Consider the following 23,616-nt stretch of genomic DNA (forward strand, 5'->3'; position numbering starts at 1 on the left):
GCAATGCAGAGATCATGCAGTACATACTGCAGCAAAATCAGGTGCTGACAGCTGAGAGATATCAAATGGCATAAGGCTGTAAAAAGGGAAAAAACCCTAGAAGTAATTAGATTCCAAAACTGTCTCTAAATGACTGCAGGAAACTGACACACAACAAAAGAATGGGATTCAGTTAATTCAGTTTAAGAGTTAAACTGGTGAAACAATTCACATAACACCAACAGATCATACTAGTAGCTCACGTCTCCCCTCATTTTACCTTTTTTTCACATAAAAAAGGTAAGCTGTCTTCTCAGTTCCCAGCAAATGTGACATCTTTCAAATATTGTTTCTCAGTTTCCTAGATGGCTAGGCTAGACATAGCCGTCTAGGAAGAGGACATGAGAAAGATGCAGCAACATCCTCCCCACCTCCCATCTAACAGCAGGAAGAGAATCAAAAACAAAAAGAAGAAAGGAGTAGCCAGCAAAGATCTCTTCTCTCATTCCAAATACCACAGCTTAGTCCTGCTTATGTAAGACAGGTAACTATTAGAACACATCCCAAGCCCTTTTTTTTTTCTCTTTCAGATTGGGGTTAAGGAATATTTTAAATTGTATTTCTTTTCATTTTGGTGGGGGTTTTAGCAGGTTCTTTTTGTTTCGTTTTGTATTTGAGGCAGGATCTCGCTCTGTTGCCCAGGCTGCAGTGCAATAGTGTGATCACAGCTCACTGCATCCTCAAACTCCCAGACTCAAGTGATCCTCCCACCTCAGCCTCCCAAGTAGCTGGGACCACAGGCACATGTCACCGCACCCAGCTGATTTTTTTGTATTTTATGTGTGTGTACAGACAGGGTTTCACCATGTTGCCCAGGCTGGTCTCTAATGTCTGGGCTCCAGGGATGCTCCTGCCTTAGCCTCCCAAAATGCTGGGATCACAGATGTGAGCCACTGTGCCCAGCCTATTTCTTTTAATTTTATTCTGGTTCCTTAAATTCCTTCATAGATTTCTCATCTGTAAAAACAAGACTTAATGTAACAGACTCTAGACCCTACTTCTCTCAGAGAAATGCTATTTGAAGGAAATGTTAAAGTACCCAAAAAACTTAAAAGCATAACACAATAATAACAGGTAATATTTATTGTGTTTGTGTCATTTAAAGCCCTTTGAGTGAACTAATGTATTGTCTCACAACAACCCTATGAGGCACATAATATTAATCTCATTTTGTTTTGTTTTGTTTTGAGGTGAAGTTTCACTCTTGTTGCCCAGGCTGGAATACAATGGTGCAACCTCAGCTCACTGCAACCTCCACCTCCTGGGTTCAAGCGATTCTCCTGGGTCAGCCTCCTGAACAGCTGGGATTACAGGCACATGCCACCATGCCTGACTAACGTTTGTATTTCCAGTAGAGATGGGGTTTCAGCATATTGGTCAGACTGGTCTCGAACTCCTGACCTTAGGTGAACCGCCCACCTTGGCCTCCAAAGTGCTGGGACTCCAGGCATGAGTCATGATGCCCAGCCAACCTCATTTTTAAGATGAGTAAACTGAGGCCCAGAAAAACAGAGTTCCTTTCTCTAGTTTACACAAATATTATATGGTACTGCTAGAATTCAAACTCAGCCCATCTGAATCAATAAATTTGAGTATACATTACTCAAATATACTTATAACATGTAATGAAAATGTTAGAATATTACTACACATGCATTAAGGAAGCAAGCACAATAACCTAGTAGAACATTCAACAAATATTTGAATTATTTGTCCCCACCATCATACACCATTTTCTTTATGCATTCTGAGATTAACATGTAACAGATAAATTTATGCAGAACAGAGGCTCTGGAGTCAGGCAAACCTAGTCACACAATGTCACTTAATAGCAGTGTGGCCAAGTTACTTAACTGTGTCTCAGTGTCCTCATTTGTAAAATAGGGATAATACCTATTACATAGAATTTGAAAACTAAATAGGGTGTGCAGGTGGTGCCTCACACCTGTAATGCCAGCACTTTGGGAGGCCAAGGTGGGAGGACTGCTTGAACCCAGGAGTTTGAGACCAGCCTGGGCAACATGGCAAAACCCCATCTCTACCAAAAAAATACAAACATTAGGTATAGTGGCATGTACCTATAGTTCCAGCTACTTAGGCAGCAGACGTGCATTAGGATTACAGGCCAGACTTTTTGAAAAAATAATTACAGATTAATTAATGAATAATTAATGATTACAGATTAATTCCTTTGATAAGTGCTTATTAGATTTGAAGTACCACTAAAAATTTGGAAAATTTGGCCGGGCGCAGTGGCTCACACTTATAATCCCCGCACTCATGGGAGGCCGAGGTGGGTGGATCACGAGGTCAAGAGATTGAGACCATCCTGGTCAACATGATGAAACCCCGTCTCTACTAAAAATACAAAAATTAGCTGGGCATGGTGGCGCACGCCTATAGTCCCAGTTACTCGGGAGGCTGAGGCAGGAGAATTGCTTGAACCCAGGAGGCAGAGGTTGCGGTGAGCCGAGATCGCGCCACTGCACTCCAGCCTAGGTAACAAAAGCAAAACTCTGTCTAAAAAAAAAATTGGAAAATTTAAACATCAGTTAGTGGTGTAAACAAGAAAAGTTTTGTGTATTCTCTTTTATTTTAGTATGGTTTTCATGGAAAGGTATTTCTGAAGAAACAAATCAGATTCTATCACACTGAGAATCTCAGTAGAATAGAATTCCCAAGCACCACTTATTTTCAGGAATATTTGCTATAACATTACACTGTGACAGTTTCCTGGAGTTTGTCATTAGAATTTTGAGCTGACTTTGCCTAGTTTTAGAAAGTTGCAGCAATAGCTGGGAAGAAGTAGCGTGAGATTTGGGTTAGGCTAATACAAATTTAGTAAAGCAAATTTTTGAGATAACCTGTCCTATTTTTTGAGAAGGAAACAGTACTAAGTTATGTCACTTTTGTTGTTGTTGTGCTACAGTAAATGACCTTTGAAGATTTGCTTCTTGAAATTTTTTTTTTTAACCTTGGGAGATTTGAGTCATTCATTGTTTTCAGATGTTTATCACCTCCCCTGACAAGAAACAGAATTATTCAGCCCAGAGAGATGAAAAAGAGCTTTGAACTCACTCTGAAGGTTCTGGGTCGGTCTTTATCATCGTCTACCTGTATGAACTTGAGCAAGTCACAAGTCACTTTACTGTTTGGGCTTAAGATTTGTCAAATGAAAAAGTAGAGTAAATAATTTTAAGAAGATACTACCTATTTTAATTTGGGGCATGTGATAAAAAGGCATACAGAGTGACTGTCAAATGTAATCAGAAAAGTGGCAGTTTGTACTAAGAGATAAGAGTTTGTAGTATTATCACTACACATAAGAAATACAATGTAACTATTGTATTCTTGTATTTCCTAAGTTCAGAATAGTAGAACAGATGCTCACATAGGCAGCAATGTTAGTTACATGGATTATAAATTTACTGGAAAATATTACCAAAGTATGGAGACACTGAAATATGAAATATAAAACATATGCCCATTTCCAGATTACTTGGTAGCTTTGAGGCAAACATTTTTTAGATATTTGTTTACATGAAAAATGGCAAAGAAAAATGAAATCAAAATATTAATGATAGCAGCGAATGGTGTTTGCTTAGCACTTACTATGTACCAGCAACTATTCTGAGAGGAGGGTATAATTCATTTAGTTTTTTAAGAGACTGGGACTCACTGTGTTGCCCAGGCTGGTTTCAAATTCCTGGCCTCAAGTGATACTTGTACTTTAGCCTTCCTGGCCTCAAGTGATCCTCCCAAAGTGCTTGCTGGGTTTACAGGTGTGAGGACCGGGTTCAAGACCAGAATACACAATAAAGGGAGACCAATCTCTAAAAAAAGATTGTTTTAATTAGTCAGGTGTGGTAGTACAGGTGCATGGTCCTAGCTACTCAGAAGGCAGAAGTTGGAGGACTGCTTGAGCCTGGGAGGTCGAGGCTGCAGTGAGCTGTGATGACATCACTGTATTCCAACCCAAGTGACAGTGAGAACTTGTCTCAAAAAAAAAAAAATTCAATTCAAAAATAAAAATTAAGAAAGTCCACTCTAAAAACAACATAAGACTTACATGTTATAGATTTAATCAGAGTCAAGACCAGAAGTGAGCAACCCATTTTACACACAAGCCACAGCAGGACCGGAGAGAGAGGAAGAGAAAACAGGAAGACTAGCAAGTCAAATCAATTATTTACTTAAAAGTCCACAGAGTACAGAGCACTATAAGATGTATAGTGCCAACTTGCTCCACCCTTTCTCTGCTAGTCAGTACAGGACACAAGATGAACATCAGAGTCCAACAACCAGCCAAATGCAAGGTAAAATGGCCTTCCCAGGCTACATGGGGTCAAACATAAACATTTTTAGCTCCTAGTCAAAGATGCTGAAGGAAGATGATCAACAACTTAAATATGACCGGGGGTGGGGTTCACGCCTGTAAACCCAGCACTTTGGGAGGCTGAGGTGGGTGGATCACAAGGTCAGGCGTTTGAGACCAGTTTGGACAATATGGTGAAACCCTGTCTCTACTAAAAATACAAAAATTAGCCAGGCTTGGTGGTGTGCACCTGTAATCCCACCTACTCAGGAGGCTGAGGCAGGAGAATGGCTTGAACCTAGGAGGCGGAGGTCGCAGTGAGCCGAGATCGAGCCACCACACTGCAGCCTGGGTGACAAAAGCGAGACTCTGTCTCAAAAAAAAAAAAAAAAAGAAGAAAAATGCAGAGCTGCAGAGATATTAAGGAAAAAAAAAGAAGACTAGGAAAATGCCTGAATATACAGATGTTGGGTCTTTTGAATGTACATTTACAGTAGTGTTGGGGACAGAAACAAGACAGGAAAGGTGATAAAAAGTGTAAAAGCAAAGCTGCATACAGAATGCCACTTTAAAAATGTTTAGAAATAAGAAAAAGATGGCAATAATTCAAAAAGATAAAAGGCAAAAAATTTGTATTTGTTTTAGGATAGATAAGACTTCTGTATTTGGAGTCTGAAAAGAAAGACTCAATAGCGAAGCTGAAGATGGAAGAAAGAAAGATAATTGATGAGAGTGAGGTACTGGACAAACTGAATACTAGAAAATGCAATGGAGAAGAAAACTAATCCATGTGGATCCTGGACGTCATCAGACAAAAGCAATAAAAATGGGGAGAGAACAGATGATAAGGACTTTTTGAAAAATCAGAAACTGCAAAAATGGCCAAACAATGGTCTAGAGGGATAGTGAATGACTAGAACTACACTGCTTGCTCCCTTCATCCAAGGAGTTGTTGAGCATTCAAACAAGCAAAAACAGAAATAACAGTATTCATTAAAGAAAAAGCCTTGTTTTCACTTATGGGTTATGAGATGGAAGAAAAAGGAGTAAGAACCTAGGACTTTGCTCACATTTGTGCACAGGTTCTACCAGACCGAGCAGAAACAAGTGGTAAAGGAACATCAAGAATGAGGTAGAAAGGAATGGGACTGAACTTTTAAAATATTGAGGCAATAGCAGCAGACGGAACTTTGAGATAACTTTTTACCAACGGTGAAGATGAAGGAGGGTAATCTAAAGAATTTCATGGCTGCAGAGGATGAGGAGAATGAAGAGGAACATACCAAAAAACTGCTGGATACCACAGACAAAGTCTTCGGCACTAACTAGCCCTAACTTTCAAGTAGAATGATCTCCAAAACCCACTTTCCCAGAAGCTGGACCTGAAACATCCTTTAATTTCATTTGCCAAGACTAGCGATTTGCTGAACTGTGTCAACAGTTTGTGTTTGTTTTTCAAATTAGACATTTGTTTTTAATAAGGATTTGTTGCATTCTACAAAGGCATGGGAGGGACATTACCCAAAAGATAAATGAATGCCACATGACTAGAACTGGGTCTTCTATTTTTATTTATTTATACAGGTTTAGAATTGGGTCTTTTTTTTTTTTTTTTTTTGAGACGGTATCTCGCTCTGTCACCCAGACTGGAGTGCAATGGCACGATCTTGCATTTTTTGCAGAAACAGGGCTCCACCATGATCAGGCTGATCTTTTTTTTTTTTTTTTTTTGAGATGGAGTTTTGCTCTTGTTGCCAAGACTAGAGTGCAGTGGCACAATCTTGGCTCACTTCAACCTCCGCCTCCCAGGTTCAAGCGATTCTCCTGCCTCAGCCTCCCGAGTAGCTGGTATTACAGGCATATACCACCATGCCCGGCTAATTTTTTTTGTATTTTTAGTAGAAATGGGGTTTCGCCATGTTGGACAGGCTGGTTTTGAACTCCTGACCTCAAGTGATACACCCGCCTTGGCCTCCCAAAGTGTTGGGATTACAGGCGTAAGCCACCATGAGCAGCCTGCCAGGCTGATCTTAAACTCCTGACCTCAGGTGATCTGCCTGCCGGCCTCCCAGAGTGCTGGGATTATAGGCATTGAGCCACCATGCCCTTGAACTCCTGATCTCAAATGATACACCCACCTCGGCCACCCAGAGTTCTGGAATTACAGGCATGAGCCACTGCGTGCCCAGCCAGAACTGGGTCTTTTAAGCCCCCTTTGCACACTCAGACAGGATGGAAAAGGATAATTAACACCAGTTAATACTAGGTTAGCACTTCACTGATTCAAATTACTATCTAATCAATAATCCCAACTAACCCACTCTTTATCCCTATTCTTTTTTTGTTTTGAGACAGACTCTTGCTCTTGTCACCCAAGCTAGAGTGCAGTGGCACAATCTCGGCTCACTGCAACCTCCGCCTCCTGGGTTCAAGTGATTCTCCTGCCTCAGCCTCCCGAGTAGCTGGGATTACAGGCTCCTGCCACCACACCTGGCTAATTTTTGTATTTTTAGTAGAGATGGGATTTCACTATGTTGGCCAGGCTGGTCTCAAACTTCTGAGCTCAGGAAATCCGCCCTCCTTGGCCTCCCAAAGTGCTGGGATTACAGGCGTGAGCCACCATGCCCGGCCTCTATTCTTATGATGTCTAATCCAAGAATAGAAGAGAAAAAATATGGACTCTGAAGTCAGTAATCTAGAAAGAAAAAATTCTAACTCTACTGGTTTCCCAGGTATATTTCTTAAAATTCTAGGAGCTTCCATTTCTTCATCTATAAAGTAGAAATAATAATACCTATTTCATGAGGCAGTTGTAAAGATTAACGTGTTAATACAAGTCAAGTACCTACTACACAGTAGATGCTTAAGAAATGGTAGGTAATGGCTCGGTGCGGTGGCTCATGCCTGTAATCCCAGCACTTGGGGAGGCTGAGGCAGGTGGATCATGATGTCAGGAGTTTGAGACCAGTCTCACCAATATGGTGAGACCCTGTCTCTACTAAAAATACAAAAATTAGCTGGGCGTGGTGGCACGCACCTGCAGTCCCAACTGCTCAGGAGGCCGAGGGAGGAGAATCACTTGAACCCGGGAGGTAAGAAGTTGCAGTGAGCCAAGCACTCCAGCTTGGACAACAAAGCAAGACTCCGTCTCAAAAAAAAAAAAAAAAAAAAAAAAAAGGAAGAAATGGTAGATAATATACTCCACATGTTGCAATGACAGAAATGGATGACTATTTTAACTAATATCATTATAAACTAAACCATCCAAGCTGAACCACAATTTACTGGTTACTGTTGTTAATACACACAGGGCAAATTATGTTAAACAAATCATAAAATAATAAATGTTTCCCAAAAAGTCCTCTCTACCTAACAGGTAACCTAACTAAGGATGATAGTATTTATTAGGGTATGATTTTATGATTTTCATAACTAGGAACTTATACAGTGTTTCATGATTTGAAATGTACTGTATTTTTTTCCAAAGGAGTATTTCCAAAATAAACTAACCTTTTAATTTCCAGCTTAATCCTGGACAATTTTAGAAAATCTTAACATCTTGAAAAATAAATGAAATTGATAAAGCATATGGATATAATGCAGTTAGCAGAGAATTTGAGGGTAAAAGAGAAAGGCTATGTCTTAATCCCTTTCCAAATTCAGTTAACCAGTATCACAAACGTTCCTCAATTCTACCAATTTCATAAGCTCAAAAGCTATCTTCAGCTGGGCATGGTGGCTCACACCTGTAATCCCAGCACTTCAGGAGGCCAAAGTAGGTGGATCACCGGAGGTCAGGAGTTAGATACCAGCCTGGCCAACACGGTGAAAAGATACACAAATTAGCTGGGTGTGGTGGTATGCGCTTGTAATCCCAGCTACTAAGGAGGCTGAAACAGGAGAACTGCTTGAACCTGGGAGGCGGAGGTTGCAGTGAGCCAAGATTGCGTCAATGCACTCCAGCCTGGGCAACAAGAGCAAAACTTCATCTCAAGAAAAAAAATAACAACAGCTATCTTCACTTTCGTTTCTTCTTTCTCTGTATTATTAAGTCCCATCTCTTCCTTCTCCAAAATCTCTCCAATGTATTCCTTTTTCTTTCCATTCCACTTGCTAAAGTCACACCTGTACAGTGTTTACAACTGTATTTCTTTAAAAAAAATCCTTACTGGCCTCCTCTCTGATAATCTATATAACCCTTCTTAATTAATGTCATAATTCCAAGTTCATCAAGTCACTGCTTCAATGATTCCCAAATGTTAGCAAGATCAAGTCCAAATTCCTCAGTATGACTGTTAAGACTGTTCATACTCTCAATGAGCATTACTTCACTAATCTTATCTCCTTCCTAGTCCATAATCTAAACTCTATTATTGGATTAGACAAGTATTTACAGTTCCCATCAATAATGTAAGTTTTTTCTAATCTCCAACTTTGCCCTTGATTTGCTCTTGCCTAGAAAACCATCCCCTCATCCTTACTTTTCTCAAATACAAAAGAAAAAAATTTAAAAAGTAAAAGAAAAAAAAAACCAAAACCATCTCTTTCCTTTCTGCCTCTTCAACCTCTGTTCATCTACCACTGAAAAACTCTAGTCTAACTGCCTGCATGAAGCCCTCACAGACCACTTCAGCCTAAACTAATCTCAGTAAACAATAAACTGTCATTGCAACATACACTATTAGCATAACAGACCTCCTAGCACGTTCATTTTAGTCAATGATATTTTCACCCAAGAACAGTAAATTTTTCATAAGGTTAAATAATTCAACATGAAAAACTCCTTTAATCTGAGATGATGCCCTTCCTCTTACCTGTTTTTTCCTTTTGGTTTTAAGTCAGACATGGCACTTTGGGAGTTCTAGAGACCAGCCTGAGTGACATAGTGAGACCTCATATCCACTAAAAATCAAAAAAATTAGCCAGGAATGATGGTGCAAAGCTGTAGTCATCCCAGCTAGTTGGGAGGCTGAGGTGGATGAATTATTTGAACCTGGGAGGTCGAGGCTGCAGTCCCAACCTGGGCAACAGAGTGAGACTATCACACACAGACACACACACACAACCCAAATGCTCCTCAACTGGTGAATGAACTATAGTACATCTATACAATGGAGTACTACTCAGCAATGTAAATGAATGAGCTACTAATATGTACAATAACATGGATTAACCTCAAAGACATGATGCTAAGTGAAATAAGCCAGACTAAAAGGCTACAGACTATACAATACCACTTACAGAACATTCTGGAAAAGGCAAAATGATAGGACCAGAAAACAATTCAGTGTTTGCCTGGGGGTAGAGATTGGGGCAGACTATATAACAGCAGAAAGGACTTTGGGGAGGTGATGGAACTGTGCTAAATCTTGATTGTGGTGGTGTCTGTTGGACTGTATACATTTGTCAAAACTCACAGAACTTTGGGAGGCCACAGTGGGAGGATCACCTGAGGCCAGGAGTTCAACACCAGACTGGGCAACATAGGCAGACTCCATCTCTACAAAATTTTTTTTTTTTAATTAACAGGTGTAGTGGCTTGTGCCTATAGTCCCAGCTGTTTGGGGAGGCTGAGGTTGGGAGGACTGCTTGACCCTGGGAGATCAAGGCTGCAGTGAGTCACGATCACATGACTGCATTCCATCCCTAGGGGACAGAGGGAGAATCTACCTTCTTTTTCTTTATTTTCCTTTTCTCTCTCTCTCTAAAGTTACCTTATTTCTCCCTGCTCCATTAACTGTCTCACTATCCTCCCATCTATTTTTCCATCACCCGTCTTTTAAGATTCTGGTAGTCACTTTAAAACAGCCCTAGCATCTAGTCTCAAAACAAAATTCTTGATATAATCATAAATCCTCAAAGTCCTACAAAAAATATTTTGGCATATGTTGGAAAATGTCTAATTTTATCAAATTAGACTAAGAATATACCAAATTGCACTCCATTACAGCTGTGGCAGAAAGCATAAAAACTGGTATTCCTGATTTAAACCTACCAGGGACCATTACTTTGTTTACACAGCCTAACTGCACTTTAAGTATCTCCATAAGAATCTTCCATATTGAACTAGCTTCTGTATACTTCTGTAGAGTCTTCCATTTAATGAATCTTTAAGTCCATCAAGATCTAAAAACGGCATTCTTTTGATCCTAGGAAACATAAGACAATGCTGACCTCATTTACTTAGAGGGCAGGGCACAAAGTTTATAAAATCACTGTGCTCTGGTTAAAACAATGTAAGGTTCAACAGTAAGCTCAAAGTCAAATTCTAGCTTGGTAATCATCTTCGAGCAAACTTATCTCACAACTTAGCGATTCAGTTTTTTCCTCTGTGAAATGGGGATAACAACAGTATTAATATCTACCCTAAAGGAGATTAAACACATAAAAAGTACTGAAGTACTATAGCTGTCACATAGATGTCAGTGTTTAGTTTCATCATTAGTCCTCAATGACTAAGAATACTTTTTTTTTTTCTTAATTTTTTTTTTTATAAAGACGAGGTTTCACCATGTTGGTCAGGGTAGTCTTGAACTCCTGACCTCAGGTGATCCACCCACCTTGGCCTCCAAAGTACTTGGATTACAGGTGTGAGCCACCACACCCGGCCAATGACTAAGAATTCTTAGAAAATTTTCAATTATAAAACTTAAATGAGGCTGGGCACGGTGGCTCACACCTGTAATCCCAGCACTTTGGGAGGCTGAGGTGGGCAGATCACCTTAGGTCAGGAGTTCAAGACCAGCCTGGCCAACATGGAGAGACCCCATCTCTTAAAAAAAAAAAAAAAAAAACTGGCCAGGCGCGGTGGCTCACACCTATAATCCCAGCACTTTGGGAGGCCAAGGCAGGTGGATCACGAGGTCAAGAGATTGAGACCATCCTGGTCAACAAGGTGAAAACCCGTCTCTACTAAAAATACAAAAATTAGCTGGGCATGGTAGTGCGTGCCTGTAGTCCCAGCTACTCGGGAGGCTGAGGCAGGAGAATTGCTTGAACCCAGAAGGTGGAGGTTGCGGTGTGCCAAGATCGTGCCATTGCACTCCAGTCTGGGTAACAACAGCAAAACTCCATCTCTAAAAAAAAAAAAAAACACTGTAATCCCAACTACTCAGTAGGCTAAGACAGGATAATCGCTTGAACCCAGGAGGCCAAGATGACACCACTGCACTTCAGCCTGGGCAACAGAGCAAGATTCCGTTTCCGGAAAAAAAAAAAAAAAAAACTTAAATGGGCTAGATGTGGTGGCTCATATCTATAATCGAAGCACTTTAAAAGGCTGAGGCGGGTAGACTACACGAGATCAGGAGTTCCAGACAAGCCTGACCAACATGGTAAAACCCTGTCTCTACTAAAAATACAAAAAATTAGCCAGGTATGGCAGCGGGCGCCTGTAATCCCAGCTACTCGGGAGGCTGAGGCAGGAGAATCGCTTGAACCTGGGAGGCAGAGGTTGCCTAGAGCCAAGATTGCACCACTGCACTCCAGCCTGGAAAACAAGAGCAAAACTCTGTCTCAAAAGAAAAAAAAAACTTAAGTGAGCTGCTTATTCACTGGTATTTAGTGATATAAATCACTAAAATGGCCAAAATCAGATAAATACCCCAGAAAACTGGGAAAATAGCACATTTTTTATAAAACTGTTCCAGGACTTGCAACAAAAATTAACTTTATTTATCTCAACATTTAACATTTTCTGTTAACTTGAAACTACATGAAAACAGAGATTTATGTTTAGAAACAGCAAAATGCTGTCACACCAAGTTAAATGATACCATTTTTTTATTTGAGCTCTTCAGCCATCTGTAGAAAGCCTATACAAATTAAGCCAGCCGAGCACAATGGCTCATGTCTGGAATCCCAACATTTTGGGAGGCCAAGGCAGGTGGATCATTTGAGGTCAGGCGTTCAAGACCAGCCTGGCCAACATGGTGAAACCCTGTGTCTACTAAAAATACAAAAATTAGCCAGGCATAGTGGCACAGCCTGTAATCCCAGCTACTCGGGAGGGTGAGGCAGAAGAATCGCTCTAAACTGGGAGGCAGAAGTTGCAGTGCCACTGCACTCTAGCCTGGGCAACAGAACAGTTCAAATCTGTTCCTATATAGAGTTGCCTATCAGCAGACTAAAAATGTTTCTTAGATAAATTTTTAAATATTAATTTATTAATGTTTAATAAATTAATATTTAAAAGCTAATGTTTTCATTAAGAGAATTCCAATTTAATTGTAATACGAGTTGTGTTCATACCATGATTTGTTTCATAGAGGTTTCAGCACTGAAAACAAGTGCTGGTATTCAATGGCATCATCGTGGGAGGTAAGATCTTCCAAGAATTGGGATGGTTGGACACATCTTCCAATCATGTGGCCAAGACTGAAAACTTTTTTGACATGTCATTTATAGGATTCTCAAAGACAAACCTCATATAGACACAAAATCCTAGTATCCCCTTTTAGAATTGCATGTCATTTGTGACCAGAAACAATGCTGACCACCCACTTCATTCACCAGACTTTCCTATCGCCAAAAGTTAAATAGAAGCACCCATAAAATGAAGACTTAACCAGAATTAGTAACGTGTAATATGCTCTAAAGACAAATTCAAAAGAAGTATACCAGATATTTCAGAATTTGGAAATGTCACTAAAATAAATTCATAATTACCAAAGCAGGGAGCAGTGGCTCACACCTGTAATCCCAACACTTTGGAAGGCCAAGGTGTAAGGATCGTTTGAGCTCAGGAGTTGCAGAGCAGCCTAGCAACAAGCCAAAATCCCATTTCTTTTTTTTTTTTTTTTTTTGAGACGGAGTTTCACTCTTGTTACCCAGGCTGGAGTGCAATGGCACGACCTCGGCTCACCGCAACCTCCGCCTCCTGGGTTCAGGCAATTCTCCTGCCTCAGCCTCCTGAGTACCTGGGATTACAGGCACGCGCCACCATGCCCAGCTAATTTTTTTTTTATTTTTAGTAGAGACGGGGTTTCACCATGTTGATCAGGATGGTCTCCATCTCTTGACCTCGTGATCCACCCGCCTAGGCCTCCCAAAGTGCTGGGATTACAGGCTTGAGCCACCGCACCTGGCCCCAAAATCCCATTTCTAACAAAAAGTATCAGAATTAGCAGATGTGGTAGTGTGTGCCTGTAGTCCTAGCTACTAGGGAGGCTGAAGTGAGAGGACTGCTTGAGTCTGGGAGTTCAAGGCTGTGATCACGCCACTGCAGTCCATCCTGGGCAACAGAGTGAGACCCTGTCTCAATAAAATAATAATAATAACTTCCTATTTGGAGGGTTCTGATGTTTGTTTTTAAAAAGTGGTCCTAGGACAGGTGCAGTGGTGCCCACCTATATAATCCCATCACTTTAGGGGGCCGAGGCAGGAGGATCATTTGAGGCCAGGAGTTCAAGATTCACCTGGGTAACACATCAAGACCTATCTGATCATACCTATAATCCCAGCACTTTGGGAGGCCGAGGAGGGCAGATCACCTGAGGTCAGGAATTCAAGACCAGCCTGGACAACATGGTGAAACCTAATCTCTACTAAAAATACAAAAATTAGCCCAGCATGGTGGTGGGTACCTGTAATCCCATCTACTCAGGAGGCTGAGGCAAGAGAATTGCTTGAAACCAGGAGGCGGAGGTTGCAGTGAACAAAGATCATGACACTGCACTCCAGCCTGAGCGACAAAGGGAGACTCCATCTAAAAATACAAACAGCCGAAAGTGGTGGCTCGTGTCTGTAATCCAAGCACTTTGGAGGCCAAGGCGGACGGATCACCTGAGGCTGGGAGTTCAAGACCAGTCTGACCAACGTGGTGAAACCCCGTCTTTATTATTAAAAAAATAAAAATAAGCCACAAACAAACAAAACTGTCCCTACCAAAAAACAATTTTTTTTAATTAGCAAGGCATGGTGGCATGCACCAGTAGCCCTAGCTACTCGGGAGGCTGAAGCAGGAGGATCGCTTGAGCCCAGGAGTTCAAAGTTGCAATGAACTGTTATTAAGCCACTGCACTACAGCCTGGGCAACAGAATGAGAACCTGTCTCTTTTATTCAAAAAAAAAAAAAAAAGGGCCGGGCATGGTGGGAGGCCGAGACGGCCAGATCAGGAGTTTGAAACCAGCCTGGCCAACATGGTGAAACCCCGTCTCTACTAAAACTACAAAAATTAGCTGGCACGTGTCTACAATCCCAGCTACTCGGGAGGCTGAGGCAGAATCGCTTGAACCCAGGAGGCAGAGGTTACAGTGAGCTGAGATAGCAAGATCACACCATCGCACTCCAGCCTGGGCAACAGAGTAAGACTGTCTCAAGAAAAAAAAAAAAAGGTAGTCATAATATCTTAGTAAAACTACACAGTAACAAAATTGGAAATGTGAAATATACCAGATCTGTGTAAAAGCAGTAAAATGATACTGCAAAGTAATGAAAAACAACTGAAATTACCTAATTTGAACATTGAAACTCATACTTCTATTATTATATTTGCTTCCAGAGTGCCCCTGAAGGCACAGTATTAAATATGGTTATTTATATCCATTCATCTTTTTATACTCGGTTCACCTTGGTTTGAATAAACTGGCATTTTCCAAAATAACGACTTTCCATATTGTTTGTTTTGTGAAATTTTTCTTTTAAAAGATGGGTGGGCCGGGCGCAGTGGCTCACGCCTATAATCCCAGCACTTTGGGAGGCCTAGGCAGGTAGATCACAAGGTCAAGAGATTGAGACCATCCTGGTCAACATGGTGAAAACCTGTCTCTACTAAAAATACAAAAAAATTAGCTGGGCATGGTAGTGCGTGCCTATAATCCCAGCTACTCAGGAAGCTGAGGCAGGAGAATTGCCTGAACCCAGGAGGCAGAGGTTGCGGTGAGCCAAGATCATGCCATTGCACTCCAGCGTGGGTAACAAGAGCGAAACTCCATCTCAAAAAAAAATAAAAAAAATAAAAGATGGGTTGAGGCCGGATGTGGTGGCTCATGTCTGCAATCCCAGCAGTTTAGGAGGCCAAGGTAGGCAGATCATTTGAGGTCAGAAGTTAAAGACCAGCCTGGTCAACATGGTAAAACACTGTCTCTACTAAAAATACAAAAATTCGCTGGGTGTGGTGGTGGGTGCCTGTAATCCCAGCTATTCAGGAGGCTGAGGCAGGAAAATCATTTGAACCTGGGAGGCAGAGGTTGCAGTGAGCTGAGATGACAGCGCAAGACTCCATCTCAAAAAAAAAAGAGATGGGTTAGGGGCGAGAGAGATAACCTCAGTTTAGCTTATCGAATGCTATACTAATCATTTTAACTACAGTTTACCAGAGACTTCAAAATTTGATTACTGCTCCCCTCGCAAAGATAAAAATCTAGCACAGAATTAATTCATGCCAAGATGTCAGTATTGGTATTCTTTAATAATAATCCCAATCTGGGGCTGGGCATGTTGGCTCACACCTGTAATCCCAGCACTTTGGGAGGCCAAGGCGGGTGGATCACTTAAGGCCAAAAGTTCAAGACCAGACTGGCCAAGATGGTGAAACCCCATCTCTACTAAAACTACAAAAATTAGCCAAGCGTGGTGGCATGTACCTGTAGTCCCAGCTACTTGGGAGGCTGAGGCATGAAAATCACCTAAACCCAGGAGGCGAATATTGCAGAAGGCTGAGATCACCCCACTCCACTCCAGCCTGGACAACAGAGTAAGAGTCTGTCTCAAAAAAAAAAAAATCCCAATCTGACCCTCAACAGCTTTGTGACACTGGACATCTAGCTTCTGTGTGCACTAGTTCCTCATCTACAAAATGGGGTTAAAAGAATTAAAATTATATAGTTAAAAACTATATAATTACTTCATGGGTGTGGTAAAGAATACATGAGATTATGTGCTTGAACCATGGTAGGTATTCAATAAATATTTGTTGAGTGAATGAGTAAATAAATTGATGCCATAAAATGCTTAAGATAGTGCTTGTCACATAGCCAATGGCTAACAATATCAATACCACACCAGGCCAGGTGGCTCACACCTGTAATCCCAACACTTTGAGAAGCCAAGTCAGGAGTTTGAGGCCAGCCTGGCCAACATGGTGAAACCCCGTTTCTACTAAAAATACAAAAATTAGCTTGCACTGTAGTTCCAGCTACTCGGGAGGCTGAGGCAGAATTGCTTGAACCAGAGAGGCAGCGTTACAGTGAGCCAAGATCTCACCACTGTACTCCAGCATGGGTAACAGGAGCGAAACTCCATCTCAAAAAAAAAAAACAAAACAAAAAACACAATTACTAATTTACCCGATAATCTTGTTATACTTTCAAAATAATCGATGATTTAAAATACACAGTAGGTACCTCCTAAAAAGTATGTACACTTACCACTTAATTTGAAATACATACTGAGTTAAATCAACTTAGTTGCTACTAATTTAAATTTGCATTTAAATTGGCTTACAGAACATAAATTCCTCTCCTTTAACACGAGGAAGAATAACTACTGAGAGAGCTTACCGACAGATCAGACAAAGCAGCTTTAAGCAGATTTAATTGGCTCAAGATTTTCATTGTTGACATCAAAACGTTAGTCAACACAATAATTCAAATAGAGTACTACCTAGTGTCTCATTTCTGTTAGTAACTCCAATGTGAGCATTAAATAAGCACTGATTAAGCATTTCTTCCAAGAAGGAAAACTGAATAGTTCATTCTACGCCAGTGACAAGTTCCAAAGGAGTATGTTCTTTGTGGCATTAGGACTGGACTCCTGTACTTCACACCTTAATAGTCTCTATATCGCCTGAAGCAGTTGGCGTACTCCAGGCCTTTAGATTAGAGAAAACACTAAGCAGGATTCTAATAAAAAAAAAATCCATGTTAATAAGCTTAAGAAATTAAAATTGCTACCTATACATAAATATCATCTATCGACCATCAAAAACTCTGAGGATCTACTATGTACCAGTGAAAAGAACTGAGGAGGGCATTAGCTAAAACAAGAAGCTTCCAGTCAAATTAGGTAATTAAGATATTAATGGAAGCTGGTCAAGTTAATCAAAGAACTGAGGAGGGCATTAGCTAAAACAAGAAGCTTCCAGTCAAATTAGGTAATTAAGATATTAATGGAAGCTGGTCAAGTTAATCAAAAATATGAGGGGTACTGGTATTACAAGCTACAAGATTTTTGAGAAAATAAGAAGTTTTTGCTACAACTAGATAAATTAAGATATGTGATAGTGTGACTTTCCATGAACATGAGGTGGTATGGGCAATAAATGCTATAAAATTTTAGAGAAGAGATTAACTGTTGCAAAGTCACCATAGACTTCAAAGAAAGAGAACAGAGCTGAGTCTTGAGGGGTGGAAAAGATTTAAATAGTTAAACAGCGTAAGAGAAAACGACAAAAGAATAGGAACAAAGATGCTGAATCGGAAATATGGTCATTAAATATTTGTTAAATGCCTACTATACATCACTCACTGTGTTAGGTACTAGATATACACTGGAGAACAAAACAGATGAGTTCTCTCCTTTCGTAGAATCTAGTAATATAGATTATTATCTATAGATAATAATCATGCACACAGATATATCATTATAAACTGTAGTAAGAGCTATGAAAAGAGGCAACAGAAGCCAGTAATAGTGAATAATAAGAAAGGAGATGAGAGAAAGTATCCCTATTTATATATAAGCTCAGGCCTGAAGGCAGTCACGCAAAGAGCAAGGGAAAGAAGTGTTCAAGGAAGACAGAGCTATGCATACAAAAGCCCTGAGGTAGGAAACAGCTTGTTGAATTTAAAAATAAATAAGGCCAGTGGCTCACACCTATAATCCCAGCTATGCTGGAGGCAAAAGGACAGGTTGAGACCAGGAGTTTGAAACCAGCCTGAGCAATAGAGTAAGACCCCATCTCTAAAAATTAAATAAATAAATAAAATAAGAATAAAAATAAATAGCCGGGCATGGTGGCTCATGCCTGTCATCCCAGCACTTTGGGAGGCCGAGGCAGGCGGATCACAAGGTCAAGAGATCCGAGACCAGCCTGGCCAATGTGATCAAACTCCATCTCAACTAAAAAATACAAAAATTAGCCAGGCGTGGTAGAGGGCACCTGCAGTCCCAGCTACTCGGGAGGCTGAGGCAGGAGAATCGCTTGAATCCAGGAAGCAGAGGTTGCAGTGAGCAGAGATCTCACCACTGCACTCCAGGTGGTGACAGAGCCAGACTCTGTCTCAAAAATAAAATAAAATAAAAACAAATAAGAAGCTAACATAACAGAAGCATAATGGGCAATGAGATTGGCATAAGATGCCAATTGCTTACTCAAAAGGTATGCAGGGGCTGGGCTATACAGGGCATTATAGGTCAAAATAAAGAGCTGAAATGGCTGGGCGCAATGGCTCATGCCTGTAAACCCAACACTTTGGGAGGTCAAAGTGGGTGGATCACGAGGTCAGGAGTTCAAGACAAGCCTGGCCAAGATGGTGAAACCCCATCTCTACTAAAAAATACAAAAATTAGCCGGGCATGGTGGTGAGCACCTATAGTCCCAGCTACTCGGGAGGCTAAGGCAACCTCTGGAACCCGGGAGGCAGGGGTTGCAGTGAGCTGAGATCGCACCACTGCACTCAAGCCTGGGTGACAGAGTGAAACTCTTTCAAAACACACACACACACACACACACAATTTGCCAGGTACTGTGCCAGGCGCCCATAATCCCAACTACTCAGGAGGCTGAGACAGGAGAATCGCTTGAACCCGGGAGGCAGAGGTTGCAGTGAGCTGAGATCCAGCCTGAGCAAGAGTGAGATATCTCAAAGAAGAAAAAGCTGAAATTTGGATTTTATTCCAAATCCAAAAGAAAACCACTAAAACTTGTTGCACACTCACACTAGTGTTAAATAAAAGGAGCCAGACCAAAAATTATACTATATGATTCAATTTTTACAAAGTACAAAAAAAGAACAAAATAATGTATGCTGTCAAAAGTCAGGATGGTGATTACCCTGGGTGGCAGACAGGAGACAGGAACTGAAAGGGAACTGGATGGGAGCTTCTAGGTACTTAGTAACGCTGTTTCTTGATCTAGGTGCTGCTTACATAGGTATATTCAGTTTTCAGGGAAAAAAAATTATCAAATTCTACTTTCACATGCACTTTTCTGTATATGCATTTTTTTCCTCAAATTCACGTTGAAATCCTACTGTACATGCATTATATACTTCAATAATAAAGTTTTAAACATAACATACATTTTTTTTTTTTCAGAGGGAGTTTTGCTCTTGTTACCCAGACTGGAGTGCAATGGCGCAATCTCAGCTCACCGCAACCTCCGCCTCCTGGGTTCAGGCAATTCTCCTGCCTCAGCCTCCCGAGTAGCTGGGATTACAGGCACGCGCCACCATGCCCAGCTAATTTTTTGTATTTTTAGTAGAGACGGGGTTTCACCATGCTGACCAGGATGGTCTCGATCTCTTGACCTCATGATCCACCCGCCTCAGCCTCCGAAAGTGCTGGGATTACAGGCTTCAGCCACGGCGCCCGGCCTCATAACATATGTTTTTTAAATATTATTCTGTCCAGACAAAAACAGGAATAGACTGCTCACTTCCACAGCACATATACTAAAATTGGAACCGTACAAAGATTAGCTGGTATCCTGCACAAGGATGACATGTGTATGTCATGAAACATTTGTATTTTTAAAATTTTTTTTATAAAATAAACAGGTATAAAGGGCCACATGCAAATATGGCAGATCTTGAAGGAAAGATTACCCTGATAGAACCTTTCGGATGTGTATAAACTAGGGAGGCCGGATGCAGTGGCTCATGCCTATAATTCCAGCACTTTGGGAGGCCGAGGTGGGCAGATCAAGAGGTCAAGAGATCGAGACCAGCCTGGCCAACATGATGAAACCCAGTCTCTACTAAAAACACAAAAAATTAGCCAGGCATGGTGGCACGCACTTTTTGTCCCAGCTACTAGGGAGGCTGAGGAAAGAGATTCACTTGAACCTGGGAGGCGGAGGTTGCAGTGAGCAAAGAAGGCACCACTGCACTCTAGCCTGGGCTACAGAGCAAGACTTCTTCTCCCAAAAAAAAAAAAAAATGGGGGTGAGACGGTTAATTCAAATAGCCAGTGATTCAAGTACCATGTTTATAAAGAGTAAGTTCAGATTCAGTGGCTCATGCCTGTAATCCCAGCACTTTGGGGGGCAGAGGCAGGTGGATCACAAGGTCAAGAGTTTGAGACCAGCAACATGGTGAAACCCCATCTCTGCTAAAAGTACAAAAATTAGCTGGGCGTGGTGGCGGGTGCCTGTAATTCCAGCTACTCAGGAGGCTGAGGAAAGAGAATCACTTGAACCCAGGAGGCAGAGGTTGCAGTAAGCCAAGATTGTGCCATTGCACTCCAGGCTGGGCGACAGGGCAAGACTCCATCTCATAAATAAATAAATAAATGTTGGGGCCAGGTGCCACCCATGCTTGTAATCTCAATACTCTGGGAGGTCAAGGTGGGAGGACTGCTTGAGCCCAGGAGTTCGTGACCTGTCTCTACAAAAAAAAAAAGTTTCCTGATTAGCTGGGCATGGTGGTACACACCTGTAGTCCCAGCTAATCAGGAGGCTGAAGAAGTCCCTGAGCCCAGGAGTTAGAGACTGCAGCGAGCCATGATTGCCACTATACTCCAGCCCGGGAGAAAGAGCAAGACCCTGCCTCTCAAAAACAAAAGAAAGAAAGAGGCCAGGTGCAGTGGCTCACGCCTATAATCCCAGCACTTTGGGAGACCTAGGCGGGTGGATCATAAGGTCAAGAGATCGAGACCATCTGGTCAACATGGTGAAACCCCATCTCTACTAAAAATACAAAAATTAGCTGGGCATGGTGGTGCGCGCCTGTAGTCCCAGCTACTTGGGAGGCTGAGGAAGGAGAATTGCTTGAACCCAGGAGGTAGAGGTTGCGGTGAGCCGAGATCGCGCCATTGCACTCCAGTCTGGGTAACAAGAGCGAAACTCCATCTCAAAAAAAGGGAAGGAGGGAGGGAGGGAGGGAGGGAGGGAGGGAGGGAAGGAAGGAAGGAAGGAAGGAAGGAAGGAAGGAAGGAAGGAAGGAAGGAAGGAAGGAAGGAGACAGGCAGGCTGGGTGAAGTGGCTCATGCCTGTAATCCCAGCATTTTGGGAGGCTGAGGCCAGGAGATCACAAGGTCAGGAGTTCCAGACCAGCCTGGCCAGCATAGCAAAACCCCATCTCCACTAAAAATATAAAAAATTGGCCAGGTGTGGTGGCAGGCACCTGTAATCCCAGCTACTTGGAGGCTGAGGGAGGAGAATCGCTTGAACACAGGAGGCAGAGGTCACAATGAGCCGATCACACCATTGCACTCTACCCTGGCAACAGAGCAAGACTCCATCTCAAAAAAAAAAAATGCTGGGTCTGGGAAGGAAGTTGTGCAATACTAAAGGATTAACTATAAATTCCTTAGAACATAAGGAAGAATCTCTAGAAATTAAGAAACTAATAGATGAAAATAGCAATGCCTAAAAATGTTAGCAATGCTTGTTATGTTGTGGTTCATATTTTAATATGGTATTTTAAAGATCTTCAGAGGTCCCAGGCATTTTCTAAGATAGAGACAGAGACTTGAGCTAAAGCATACTCGGAGAAGGTCAATGATTTCAGAAATTATGAAAAGGGAAAAACAATCTTCCGAGCAAGCTTCAATTGCTACCTAATGTATTCTTCTCTTTGTGGAATATTACTTAAAACAAGTTAGAGATCAACACTAAGGATATTCTCTCATAGGTGGAAAGGGAAGGCCTTCAACCACTTTATAGCATCTCCACCCTTAAGTATTATTTGAACAACCATAATTCGTTAAGCACTTCTTAAATACAAACAAAGATGTTGAATTTTTCAGGAGCTACCATTTCAAAAGAAATAAAATAAAAAGTTCAACTTCTTAATAAATCTTTGAGTAACCTTTTCCCCAAAATGCATCTTCTGTCCTAAAAGTAACTAAAATCTAGTTTCTCCTGAATTTATTCATCTTTTCCCTGATCCCAATAAATGTCTCTCTCTCTTATTCTTCCCATTTACCTCACCATTAAATACCTAAGGTTTCCCTATTTCCTCCCAAGTTGGCCCACTAACACTCTAATATTCATTCTGATCTCACAGCATTGAATCTGAACATAAAAACCTCATAACATTCCCAGGGACAAATCTGCTACCCAATTCCTATGAAAGATAATACACAGTTTAGAAAAAAAACACAGTGGTGGTAATTATACAACTGTACACATTTGCCAAAGCTCATCAAACTATACACTTAAAATTGGTGAATTTTATTGTATGTAAATTACCTCACTAAAGCTGATTTTTTTATTTTAAGAATGCATTAAGGCAGTGCATGATGGCTCATTCCTGTGATCCCAACACTTTGGGAGGGGGACACAGGAGGATCCCCTAAACCCAGGAGTTCCAGGAGACCAGCATGGGAAACATAGGGAGACCTCATCTCTGCAAACAAACAAAAAAAAGTAAGCCAGGCATGGTGGCACACACCTGTGGTCCCAGCTTTTCAGAAGGCTGAGGTGGGAAAATCACTTGAGCCCAAGCAGTTGAGGGTGCAGTGAGACTTCATGACACCACTGCACTCAAAAAAAAAAGGGAATACATTCATTCATTCATTCATTCCATTTGCCATACATCTATTATATGCATCAAAGTTTATACCACATCTTTCAGCTTCGACTATCAGGGTCCTATCTACAGTGTACTTTACTCATAAATTGACAGTGTCCCTAAAAGCTGTATTACATTAAAAATGGTTGGTTCTGATAATAAATGTTACCTTAATAATGGCCTCTTTACACTGGAAGGACCATTAGCTATCCATCAACTTCCATTACATAAATGAAAATATATGATTACTTAAGTACTCTCCATTTTAACAGAAATGCTTCCATGGTAAGAAATAAGTAGGTCAGGCATGGTAGCTCACGCCTGTGATCCCACCACTTTGGGCTGGGGGATCACTTGAGGTCAGGAGTTAGAAACCAGCCTGTCCAACATAGTGAAACCCCGCCTCTACTTAAAATACAAAATTAGCTGGGCATGGTGGTGCATGCCTGTAATCCCAGCTACTTGGGAGGCTGAGGCAGGAGAACCGCTTGAACCTGGGAGGCAGCGGTTGTAGTAAGCCAAGATCGTGCCACTGCACTCCAGCCTGGGCAACAAGAGCAACACCATCAGAAAGAAAGAAAAGG

General features: G+C 41.4%; 1 protein-coding gene and 1 non-coding gene across 17 annotated transcripts in view; one reads left to right on the forward strand and one right to left on the reverse strand.

The window, feature by feature from the left end:
- The window catches only part of LUZP1 (leucine zipper protein 1), a 96,152-nt gene that overhangs the window by 59,256 nt on the left and 13,280 nt on the right, over window positions 1-23,616 (reverse strand). The window lies entirely within an intron of this gene.
- LOC118143414 (U6 spliceosomal RNA) lies at window positions 19,946-20,050 on the forward strand. Its single transcript, XR_004727634.1, has one exon. It is a non-coding gene; the product is annotated as a U6 spliceosomal RNA (small nuclear RNA).

The sequence above is a fragment of the Callithrix jacchus genome, chromosome 7 (assembly GCF_049354715.1).
Source record: "Callithrix jacchus isolate 240 chromosome 7, calJac240_pri, whole genome shotgun sequence".
NCBI classification, from domain to species: domain Eukaryota; kingdom Metazoa; phylum Chordata; class Mammalia; order Primates; family Cebidae; genus Callithrix; species Callithrix jacchus.